Raw genomic sequence first — 12,665 nt, 5'->3', positions numbered from 1 at the left:
TCATCATGGCATCTACTGGGGGACCCTTACTCCAGTGGGTGCGGTCCGACGGAGGGGAAAGAATGCGGTCCGGGCGCTTAGGGATAGGCTCAATGGTGTCCGGATCCTTCCACGCCCTGATGGAAATAAGATCCACCAGGGGGTCAGCAGGAGGGGACACCCAAAAGGTAGAAGGGCCCGCCTCGAATGCCTCCAAGAACACAGACTCGTCCGAAGAAGCCTTGGGGGCAGACCACCCCCCCCGATCCTTAACATCTCCATGATGTCTCCAAATGAGACGTCCTCAGGGGGTGACCTAGGGGAGCCTTCCCCTTCATCCAAGTCTGTGTCTTCAGTGACGGACTCGGGGGAGTCCATGTGCCTCCTTTTGCACTTACGCTTCCGAGGTACTTCATCGGGGGGGCTGTCCGAGGAGTACTCTTCAGCAGTTGGATGTTCCAAGGGAACCACTTGAGACATCGAGGCGGGCTGTCCCTGGGACCGGCTGGTGGGGGCCTGGCCCAACTGCAAGGGAGTGCGGGATGGAGCCGTGGCAGGGACCGGGGGTCCGGATGTCCTCAACAGTGCCCTTTCCACTACGTCAAACGCCGAGGGGGAGCCAGCTTCTCTAAGCCCCGAGAGCCGACCCCCACTCGGATCCGACACACGGATCGGAGTCGGAGCCGAAACCGTCGGATCCGACGCACGGATCGGAGTCGGAGCCGAAACCGTCGGATCCGAGAGACCGGTGCGCTCCGACCTGGACGGAGCCGAAGACACACCAGCTCCCTCGGATCCGAGGCTCGGCCCTCGGCTCCGAAAGGTCGGGTCCGAAGTACCCGAAGCACTCAAGGGATGGGACGGATCAGAGGTGCGCCGACCCATCGGATCCGACCCAACCCCGGATCCAAATCTGCCCGGCGCCGACAGCTCCGAACCCATGGTATGGGTCGGAGAAGGAGCCAAGGGGGCGAAAAAAGGGGTCGAAGCCCCTCCCGGATGGGGGCTAGGAGCACTCCCATTTGCATTTGGGCCTGGATGAATTTCCTCATCATCCGGTCCATATCAGCTTCACTCATTGAAAAGGTTGACCTGGTGGAGGCCACCGAAGCGGACCTAGAGAGCCGCCTCGGAGACCTCCTAGAAGGGCTAGCCTCCTCCTCCTCGGGTCCAGGAGAGAACCGAGGGGAGTGGAGCCGAGGAGGAGGAAAGCTAGAAGGCACAGGGAGGCCCGCTTAGATGGAGGAGCCGAACTGGAAGTTTCGGCTCTCCGCTTGTGGTGCCTCTCCCTGTGCCTCTCCTTCTCTCTCTCCCTAGAGGATTCCTTCCCCTCCGGCAACTTAGAGGGAGGTTGAGTCCCAGCCGGAGGGGGAGAACCCACAGCAACAGGTTGCTGAGTGGAAGGGGCAGAGGCCGAAGCGGTATCTGGAGGTAAAAGACCCGCCAGCACCAGCTTCGACCTCCGCTCCCTCAAAGCCCGGGGGTTGAACCCTGCACAAATGGTACAACCAGATGACAGGTGTTCAACCCCCAAGCATTTAACGCACCGAGTGTGGCCATCCGCTGGGGACAGCTTATGGCCACACTCGGTACATTTCGAGAAAACAGCCTTATGGGCTTCAGACATCACAACCCTAAGGCCTAACACAAAACACACACAAACAAACTACGCAAAACCCGAGAATAATTAAATAAAAGAGAGAGGAAAGCCTAAACACACTCAACACTAACTAAATCAACAACAAAAATAGAGATTTTTAAAACTTTTTCTGTCAAAAATTCTATCTTATCTTCAACAAACGCCAGGAGCTCTGGAATCCGTAGCTACTTGAAAAGCGGCAAACGAAATCTGAGGTCAGTCAGGGCTTGGCAAGGGGTTATGGGTAAGAGGGAGGAGCTAGGAGCTCGGAGCCTAAGCTTTTGGAATTGCCGGCTCGGATCCGAGGTCGGATCCGATACCCACAGGTTGCAGACGAATGAAGTCTGCCTACTTCAGATCGGTTAGTTCACAACAAAAGCAAGTCACTCGGACTGGATAGGGAAAGGTAGAAATACGAAGGACAACTACTGTTAACAAGTTAGATAAGATAAGCAAGAACTTTTTCTTCAAAAATATAATAAAGAAAAAACACTTAGCCTGAGCCAGTATCCGCAATCTTGACGCTGAAAGTGGCAAACGAGATCTTGGTAACTACCACTAGGTATGCTGGGATAGGGGCTAGCCTCGAGCCAGTAGAAGATCTCGAGCTATAACATACGCCCGAGTCAGAGCAGAAGGTAGTTTCCAAACCCAGACAGCAAGAACGAAGGTGAGAAATGGACAACATAACATTAGGGCTTTGCAGAATCATTTCTATGCATCCAAACTTCATTAACAGTACAATCAATCTCAGCCTCAGAACAACCTCTATGCATAAAATTGGATTTCATATCTTTAAACATACAACATATTATCATTAACCTAGCCACTCTAAAGAACCAATTCTTATGTATGTGTTGTGGATGCATACTATTATGATGTAACACTATTTTTCTTGAATACTTTTTTTATACAAATTCGTAGCTATAGATCCATCACTGGTCTTGACACACACATCCAGAAACTCAACAGATTCACTAGAGTCCAAGTCCTCATCAGAACATTCCTGCCCCATAGGCCTCTTAAGGGGAGAAGGCCGGGGGACCAGGAAGAGAGAGATTCCTGGGGGAGGGGGGGTGTTTCAAAGCCATGAGTGCATTAAACAACCCCTGTGTGAAATTCTGCCATTCACACTGAGGATCCTTAGGAGCAGGGGGAAATAGGTTTTGTTTTTGGCTTCTTTTTTAAAGCGTCAGCCCTAAAGATTTTTGGAGGTTTGAACCCTTGCCAACACTCAGTCAACATAGTGAGAATCTCCTCCCTAACAAGTATCTGCAGAACACCCCCTCAGTCCCCTGGATATGATCAGCTGTGGTTCCCCCTCAACATCTGTAACAGACATCTGCTGAGCCTCAGAGGATATGCAAGAAGCCAGATCCATGTTGGTGTCTGATGCAGTCATGGCAGAGGAATCCAAAAAAATGACAGGATGATCCTCTGGGCTTTCACCAGCCTCAAGAGAGATATCCTTGGGAGGAGGTACAGCAGCTGGACCAGACCTAAAGTTTTTGGTCTTCTTGTTAGACAGCTGAATCCTGGGCCAGGACAATTCCGCCACTGCACCAGCTTAACACACTGGTTCATTAGGTAGATAGATAAGGAGGAAAGATGACTATGAAAAATCTTAGGGACAAACGCTTGACAAACTGAGCATGACTTATGGTCATGAGAAGCATCCAAGCAAAACAAACACTTCTCATGATTGTCCTTAAGATGAATATGTCCCCACACTAACATTTTCTCTTTCTGGATGACCTGTAACCTCACAACAAAAAGAAAAAGTCAAGATAAGAATATCTCCAACAAGGAACTTATCTGAAATGGCTTGGTAACTAGCAGACGAAGGAGCGTTCAGACTGTTGATCAAAGATAACGTCCAGACTAGTGTCATAGTGTCAAAGATGTTCTGAAGTAGTTACATCAGGAAGTCACTTTTAAGCACTATGCCATGAGCAGGCAGCACAAGTGTGACGTATGACTTTCTTAAAATCCTAAGGCGTTGGTATACTGGCCAGATGTTGGGCTACTCTTGGCAGGGGATCCCTTGAGTAAGAAATACTGCAACAGTGATATGGAAGGACATCCGGTAAGCTGTTCCATGGTTAAGCCAAAAATGAAGCTTGAAATGCAGGAACAATGTCAGGAAACTGTTGGTAACAGGCAAGGATTACTGGTAACAAGCAAGTATATAAAAAAAAAAAAAAAAAAAAAAAAAAATCACAAAAACTACGTAGTGGACAAAAATACACACTTGCCCTAGCTCTTAAAAATATTTTATAAATTTATTATCAAAAAAGTTAAAGTAAACTCATTTAAGATAAAAGTTTACATGAAAAACTGAAAAAAATAAGCAGGCAGATTTAATTGACAAGAATGCCATGCAACGGTCTCAACAAAACATCGAACCTAGTTAAAAAAAAATTAAATAGTTGTTTAGAACAGTACAACTTCTCGATAAAAATAACAGAAATGGAAGACTTTTCCTGAAAGGAACATATCTGCCCAGCTATGGAGCAACACTAGCCGACAACTAATCTTCAAAAGTCCACAAGAAGAGCACTCTCTGTTGGCAGGAAAGCTCTGCAAGGGCTTGGTGCCTGGACAGCTGATTTTCTCAACTATCAGCTTGAGCTTTCAATGGTTGGGATATGTGGAAAGTGTACCTGAGCTTTGGACGCCAGCTGGCTATTAACACCCCAGGCAAGATATAACCCATATAAACTTAGGCTACTCTAGCAGTGATGTCATGATGAACATTAAGGCCTTAGGGATACCAAATAAAAGACATTATCATGCGTCTCAAAAACTAAGAGTATTGCTAAGAGTTCATCCATGTCCAAGAGGTCAAACTTTTTTTTTAATATATATATATATATATATATATATATATATATATATATATTCATTCATTCAGTCTGATACCTCTAGGGAGGGATTTAAGGAGCTGCTTAAAGGAGACTTTCTCACAGGATGAACTGAAGAAATGGCTTCTTCATTACTGGTATCACATCACACATCGGCAGCAAGGAAATCTTGGAAGAATATGCCAAACTTCCCCCTTCAAGTTCCAAACCTGAGAAAAGAAATGGTAGGGACATTTCCTTGGAGGATGGAGTATTTGTAAAACAGAGGGCTGTGTCTTTGGTAGGTATATTTGTAAAGGCTGAACTCACTCCACTGCAGGCCTTTTACGATCAAAGAACATTTGAAGCTTCTGTCTGAAAGCTGAAATATATGGGCTTCAGGTTTGGAATATAGGGGTGCCACCAAACACTGTTCCACTATAACCAGACTGACCAATGCACATCAGAATACAATCTGTTGAGTCAATACAGTCCCATAGGAAATGGAAACGCAATTCCCAAGCAGCGCTCCGGCGCACACAATACAGTATCTGTGCTAGTGGCATGCAAATACCATCATAGAGAATACATACTGGCAAATCAAATGGCCAGGGGTAATTGTGACAGAATGGAGACACTGGCTGTAGAGAGGGGAGTACAGTATACAGACAGCTTTCACATTCTAGGATACCTAGCAGCAGTAATATACCTACATACAGTGCACCTCCATTTAGGCACTCTGTAAACTGTGCCTGGCTGTTTGTGGAAACTTACAGTTGTGGTTCTGGCCATTTATGTATTCGGCCTGCTCTACCGTTGGTTTGAGGTAGTCAGCATGGCTGTGCTCAGCCTACCACTGCCAGGCCACTTCACTGGATTCCAGAGTTACCTTGCTGAAAATGCCACTCCTTTAAAGTGGCACCCATTTCACTTGCTAAACAGATTCTCCTTTTTTCCACCATCTAGAAGTGTAGTAGAAATTCCTAACATTTTAAACATTTCAGGTGCTGATACCAAAATTTTGGAAGGGGTGGATATCGGTCACAGATGCCAAGAAACCAGCATCGGGTCTAGATACTACGTAACTATGTCTGAGAACTAAGTAGCAGCACAAACAGAGGAGATCATGATTGAGTTGCCAAACATACATATAACCAGCTTATGATGCATTTGAGACATGGATGCCAAGAAATTCATCTAGAGAGAGAAGCTGTTGGCATCCATGCCACGAACACACAGTAAAGGTTATGAATAGAAACCCCATCACAATGTTGGCATCCATGCCACGAACACACAGTAAAGGTTATGAATAGAAACCCCATCACAATGTTGGCATCCATGCCACGAACACACAGTAAAGGTTATGAATAGAAACCCCATCACAATGTTGGCATCCATGCCACGAACACACAGTAAAGGTTATGAATAGAAACCCCATCACAATTCTTTGTGGTGCATGGAAATTTATCTGCTCCACATACCCCAGGGTTCTGTCATGGGACCTCTCCTGTTTGGCATCCAGCACTCTGAAGTAAAAGCAAATATCAAAGTGCTGATACAGAACCAGATAAGTGCAAGCTAGGAGCAGTCATTGAATCCACAGATGACTTGGCCTTCCTACAGGAAGGCTGGTCCCAAATAAATAACTAGGGCCAAATTTACGGACTGAAACTGAATGCAAAAAATGCATTATTGTATCGTTTGGGAAGTTATCTATCCCAGGGAATGACCACATTTACCCAGCTGTTTGGGAACTTAGTTGGACAGTGACTTAACCTTTGACCAACGTGTCCATTGCCACAAGTCCCTCTACACTGCACTGCTTACAAAGGGACTCTGTCTAGATCTAGGGATGTCACTGTCCCCCATTACTCAGCTCTCAACAAGCCAATCGTTGAGTATACTGCCAGACACATGAAACAACTGGAACTCCCACAGAGATACCTTACTAAAAGGATACAAGGCCTAAACAGTATGTCCTATGTGGACTGCAACAAAGCCCCATCACTCTACTCAGTACCTACACACTGCTAACACATGACCTGTGCCTGGCATAACAAAGCCCCATCACTCTACTCAGTACCTACACACTGCTAACACATGACCTGTGCCTGGCATAACAAAGCCCCATCACTCTACTCAGTACCTACAGACTGCTAACACATGACCTGTGCCTGGCATAACAAAGCCCCATCACTCTACTCAGTACCTACAGACTGCTAACACATGACCTGTGCCTGGCATAACAAAGCCCCATCACTCTACTCAGTACCTACAGACTGCTAACACATGACCTGTGCCTGGCATAACAAAGCCCCATCACTCTACTCAGTACCTACAGACTGCTAACACATGACCTGTGCCTGGCATAACAAAGCCCCATCACTCTACTCAGTACCTACAGACTGCTAACACATGACCTGTGCCTGGCATAACAAAGCCCCATCACTCTACTCAGTACCTACAGACTGCTAACACATGACCTGTGCCTGGCATAACAAAGCCCCATCACTCTACTCAGTACCTACAGACTGCTAACACATGACCTGTGCCTGGCATAACAAAGCCCCATCACTCTACTCAGTACCTACAGACTGCTAACACATGACCTGTGCCTGGCATAACAAAGCCCCATCACTCTACTCAGTACCTACAGACTGCTAACACATGACCTGTGCCTGGCATAACAAAGCCCCATCACTCTACTCAGTACCTACAGACTGCTAACACATGACCTGTGCCTGGCATAACAAAGCCCCATCACTCTACTCAGTACCTACAGACTGCTAACACATGACCTGTGCCTGGCATAACAAAGCCCCATCACTCTACTCAGTACCTACAGACTGCTAACACATGACCTGTGCCTGGCATAACAAAGCCCCATCACTCTACTCAGTACCTACAGACTGCTAACACATGACCTGTGCCTGGCATAACAAAGCCCCATCACTCTACTCAGTACCTACAGACTGCTAAGACATGACCTGTGCCTGGCATAACAAAGCCCCATCACTCTACTCAGTACCTACAGACTGCTAAGACATGACCTGTGCCTGGCATAACAAAGCCCCATCACTCTACTCAGTACCTACAGACTGCTAACACATGACCTGTGCCTGGCATAACAAAGCCCCATCACTCTACTCAGTACCTACAGACTGCTAAGGCATGACCTGTGCCTGGCATAACAAAGCCCCATCACTCTACTCAGTACCTACAGACTGCTAACACATGACCTGTGCCTGGCATAACAAAGCCCCATCACTCTACTCAGTACCTACAGACTGCTAACACATGACCTGTGCCTGGCATAACAAAGCCCCATCACTCTACTCAGTACCTACAGACTGCTAACACATGACCTGTGCCTGGCATAACAAAGCCCCATCACTCTACTCAGTACCTACAGACTGCTAAGGCATGACCTGTGCCTGGCATAACAAAGCCCCATCACTCTACTCAGTACCTACAGACTGCTAACACATGACCTGTGCCTGGCATAACAAAGCCCCATCACTCTACTCAGTACCTACAGACTGCTAAGACATGACCTGTGCCTGGCATAACAAAGCCCCATCACTCTACTCAGTACCTACAGACTGCTAACACATGACCTGTGCCTGGCATAACAAAGCCCCATCACTCTACTCAGTACCTACAGACTGCTAACACATGACCTGTGCCTGGCATAACAAAGCCCCATCACTCTACTCAGTACCTACAGACTGCTAACACATGACCTGTGCCTGGCATAACAAAGCCCCATCACTCTACTCAGTACCTACAGACTGCTAAGGCATGACCTGTGCCTGGCATAACAAAGCCCCATCACTCTACTCAGTACCTACAGACTGCTAAGGCATGACCTGTGCCTGGCATAACAAAGCCCCATCACTCTACTCAGTACCTACAGACTGCTAACACATGACCTGTGCCTGGCATAACAAAGCCCCATCACTCTACTCAGTACCTACAGACTGCTAACACATGACCTGTGCCTGGCATAACAAAGCCCCATCACTCTACTCAGTACCTACAGACTGCTAAGACATGACCTGTGCCTGGCATACACAGCATCTTCAAACCCAATACTCATGGAGTGACCTGTGCCTGGCATACACAGCATCTTCAAACCCAATACTCATGGAGTTGCTGCAAATCAGCAAGTCAAATGGCATCAAAAATACCATGTCGTGTGATCTAAACATCTGCAATATCAACAGAATGGTTTGGAGGGACAGGTACATCTTGCAGAGGATAGCACTGCTCTGGAACAGATATCAAAGTAAAATACAATTCATCCCTTTTCAAATGTATTTATTTATCCCTGTTCAAATGTATTTATTTAGTTAGTTATTTACTCATATTTGTTGACCCAGAAAGTCCATTGGGCCTGAAACCCATTTTCACTGGGGGCCCAGGGAGGAAAGCTCAACAATATACAAATAATTCAACAGAAATACAAGATTAATACAGAAATTGTATATACAGAAATGGAAATGTAGTATTTTTTTTTTATTAACACGCTTTAATGAAAGCGCTTTTGTTCAAGTGTGTTCAGTGGTTATGGATTCGGACGTTTGATCTTTCGAACATCCTAGAGCCATATGTGTGTGTATATGTATTAATACACACAAATTACAAAATGAGTGCATATATATATATATATATATATATATATATATATATATATATATATATATATATATATAAAACATAGGCAGGAGTGTTGGCACAATGTGAATTTTGAAGTATATTGATATTATCATGCAGTAAATATACATAGTAAATACTTTAAGCACAATTTGTATTTATGGATGGGAAACAGAAAATGTACCCTAGGGCTACCCCTTGTACGACTAATGGACAGAGGCAGCTCCTACATTCTTTATCCCATGCACTGGTTTACCTCAAATTAGGTAAGTTATGAACCCAGTTATTGTCATTAGGGGCAATAAACAATCTACCATGGGATGGGTAATGCCACTCTACCAACAAATGGGACAGATTAACTCAAGCTTCAAAAGGGAAACTGGCTAGGCTTAAAATGGCCTGCAAGGGCAGTTAGCCTGATACTCACCTATGAACCTATAAGAAGCCATACATTACTAAAAGTGAATACTGCTTGCATCCCAGAGCAGCTAACCCTTTGCTTCTTCATAGTTACAACTGTGATGTCAGACAACTGGCGCAGAAGAAGAGGAGAAAAGCTCAGCGAGAATGTCCACTGTACTTCTGAAAGCCAGACTGGCCACCTTGGACAGAGACGCTGCAGCAAAGATCCCCATGGTTAACACCTTATGCAAGTCGCTTTAGGTCAATGAAGTTCTCAATACCAGACATGCACAATGTGAATGCAGTGGTTGTCATTTTTGTTATTTTATATTGGTCAAAAGATGTATTTATAAATATTTTAGAAAAAAAAATATTGTGATTACATTTATTCTGCAACACAAAGTATGTAGTTTATATAGCACTGTGCTCCATTTGCCAGTGTTACAATGTAGGCTAAACAGAGCTCTCAAATACAAGTCAGTCTCACAGGTAGTTAGAAGAGACCACTGATGTTCCTAACCCAATTTCCCAACTGGTCTAGAGCGCTTGCTCAGAGTCAAACAGCAGGCAAATGAAGGCTGAGGGAATCAAATGTTAAATTAAAAGCAACAGCCCCATTAACAGCTCATAACATTAATTCTGGCGACACTGAAGACAAAACAGTAACAATTCATCGTATACACATTCTTCTGAAGCACTACACGAATATTTCATTTAAATTTCATGTTTTAGAAAAAGTTAAACATGCCTTTTTTGTGGGGATGGATTTTTCAAACACATTATGGAAAAGCGAGGCTGTGTTGACTGGCAATGAATATCACAGAAAAGATGAAAGACTGCATCTATACTCCACTTCCTCATATTGGGATCTCACTAAAGTTTTTTTTTTATATTAAAAAATACAAAACAAAATGAAAGTGTGAGGATTCTATTCCCAAATACAAACCCAGACAGCCTTTGAAACATAAATCAGCTGCATTCAATGTATGGAATTTGCTGCCACTAGTTACCACTCATGCACAATATGTGGCTAGTCTGTCCAGGTCAGACATCTAGTATTTAGTCATACAGTTTAATGCCATCAGTAGAACTAAGGAAATATGGCAGTTCTTTGCCCTTCTGCATTGTCACCTTTGACTTCAGGCTTTAGAATTTTATTCCTAGCTGTGCAACCTTTGACCCATGTGAGTCAGGTGCTGGTACACAGCACACGGCATGCAATGCTGGATGGACAGAGTAGCAGTGCTCACATTGCTGATCAGCCAATAAACCTTCTCTCTCCTTGTAAATTTCAAAAAAAAAAAACTAAGGCATCAAAGCTAATGTCTTAAAAAACGAAGAAAAGAAAAAGGTAGCCTCATTAATGGGATGTGATGGTAGTTAGAGGTCAAGTCCATAAAATAGATACCAAAATACATCAGAGGGACTTCAGGTTGCACATAAGTATTCATTTTTCAGGACTTCAGCTCAGCCCACCTCACCGCAGCAGCATTTGGCAAACTGGTCCACTATATTCCTGCCTCTCTTTCATTAAGTGCATTGGAATGGCTAATGCTGGGCTAAATCTGTTACTGGTGCCTGCAGGACCATCAAAGGGATTCAGTTCAGCACAGACATTACTTTCTTTGGTATTTTTTTTTTTTAAAGCAAACAGCAATACCCGCAGACATAGCCTCAGACTAGGAAAAAAAGACAAGCTTATTTAAAAAAAAAAAGAAGTGAACCACTACACAGCAGTGAAACTTACTATGCAAGGTTCTTCCTTACAATGTAACAATTACCCCCCCACACACACACACACAAAATTCGGAATTCTATTTCAAAACCTGGCAGGTGAGCAGTGTCAGATCTTCTCACTACAGTACATAGCTAGCTTTCAGACTGCTCTGCAGCTGCCTGTTAAGGGCACTGTGACGATAGGGGAAGGCTAGTGGAGATAGGTGAAGGCTGCCAGCCTAAATTTTATAGAGAATTCTGTCATCTGTAAATATTAATGTAAACCACAGGCTTGTTGTCTTATATGGAAAAAATGCTGTTACAAAAATGTAACAGTGCACTCTGCTGACCAAGTAAAACATGTTGTGACCCTTTGATCTAAAGTTGGCTCCGGCCAGTCTAGGTATAGGAATTCTTGCTACTGTTTTAAGGCCAGAGTTAATGACCAGAATTTACATGCAAAAATGTCCTTTACGGCTTTGCTACCTGACCTGGTGTGAGCTTACTAAAGAAAGTAAATGTAGTTTCTGTTAGCCTGGGAACCCAGGGAAGTGTGAAGAATGATGTAACGTGAACCAGGAATGTGATTTTAAAAACAGAGAATCAGAGTGCATTAAGCAATTTTGTCTTGACTATCCAACTCATCAGCATGGTCTTGCTCTATATGTAAGTTTATCTTAGACTTGTGTTCGCTCTTAGAAATAGCTAGAAACTAGAAAGATTAGACTGTTTTTCTGTGATATCAGAACTGTACTACTGAATTATTTTAAGTATTTCTCTGTGATCTCTGAATTCTTGACTAGCACTGTGTAGTAAAAAGTATTTTCTTGTGTTCTGACCATTTATTAAATATTTTTAAACCCTTTCAATTGTGGCTGTTTTTGTAGAGATAATTTAAGCTCTTTAGAGTACTTGCATGCCTTTGGTAAAATTGTACAAAGCCACACTAATAGCTTTAGCCCTGGGCTATACTACCAATTGGATAACAATATTGCACAGTAATAGCTGGACACCCTTTTAAGGGCCTTTGAGTAGCTGATAAATAGTAGTGGCAGCTGGTACTACTGTATAGTTTGGGGAAAAAGGGACACAGCTGGAGAACCTGTGCCAGCCTTCCCCAGGAGTGTCTGTGTGGTTGTATAAACTCTTCTCAAAGTGTGCGTGTGTCAGCTACTTGGGCAGGGACATGAAACACTAGTTGGACAGAGAGGGTGCTGGAGGTTTTAGCTTGCCCACTTGGCTGAGATCTGGACTCTATAGCTGTGCCAGTGGGGAGTCTTATTGGGGACCTAGAAAGCAAGGGAGCGACCAGCCCCGGACTGACTGTGATCTGTGTGTGCTCTTAAGGGAAATTGCACTTTACTGTGTGTATTTGTTATCCTTTCCTCCTGTATGAGACGCCACTCACTGGTGTTAGTGTTGAGGCTCCT

The 12,665-nt window shown here is 44.5% G+C and overlaps 1 protein-coding gene across 1 annotated transcript in view; it reads right to left on the bottom strand.

Annotated features, from left to right (window-relative positions):
- VCL (vinculin) overlaps positions 1 to 12,665 on the bottom strand; it is a 1,795,541-nt gene that overhangs the window by 131,307 nt on the left and 1,651,569 nt on the right. The gene's annotated exons all lie outside the window — the stretch shown is intronic.

The sequence above is a fragment of the Protopterus annectens genome, chromosome 14.part0, assembly GCF_019279795.1.
Source record: "Protopterus annectens isolate FY-2018-M chromosome 14.part0, PAN1.0, whole genome shotgun sequence".
Classification (NCBI taxonomy): domain Eukaryota; kingdom Metazoa; phylum Chordata; order Ceratodontiformes; family Protopteridae; genus Protopterus; species Protopterus annectens.
Note: the sequence above shows the minus strand (reverse complement) of the source record. Positions and strands in the feature narration are given on the sequence as shown.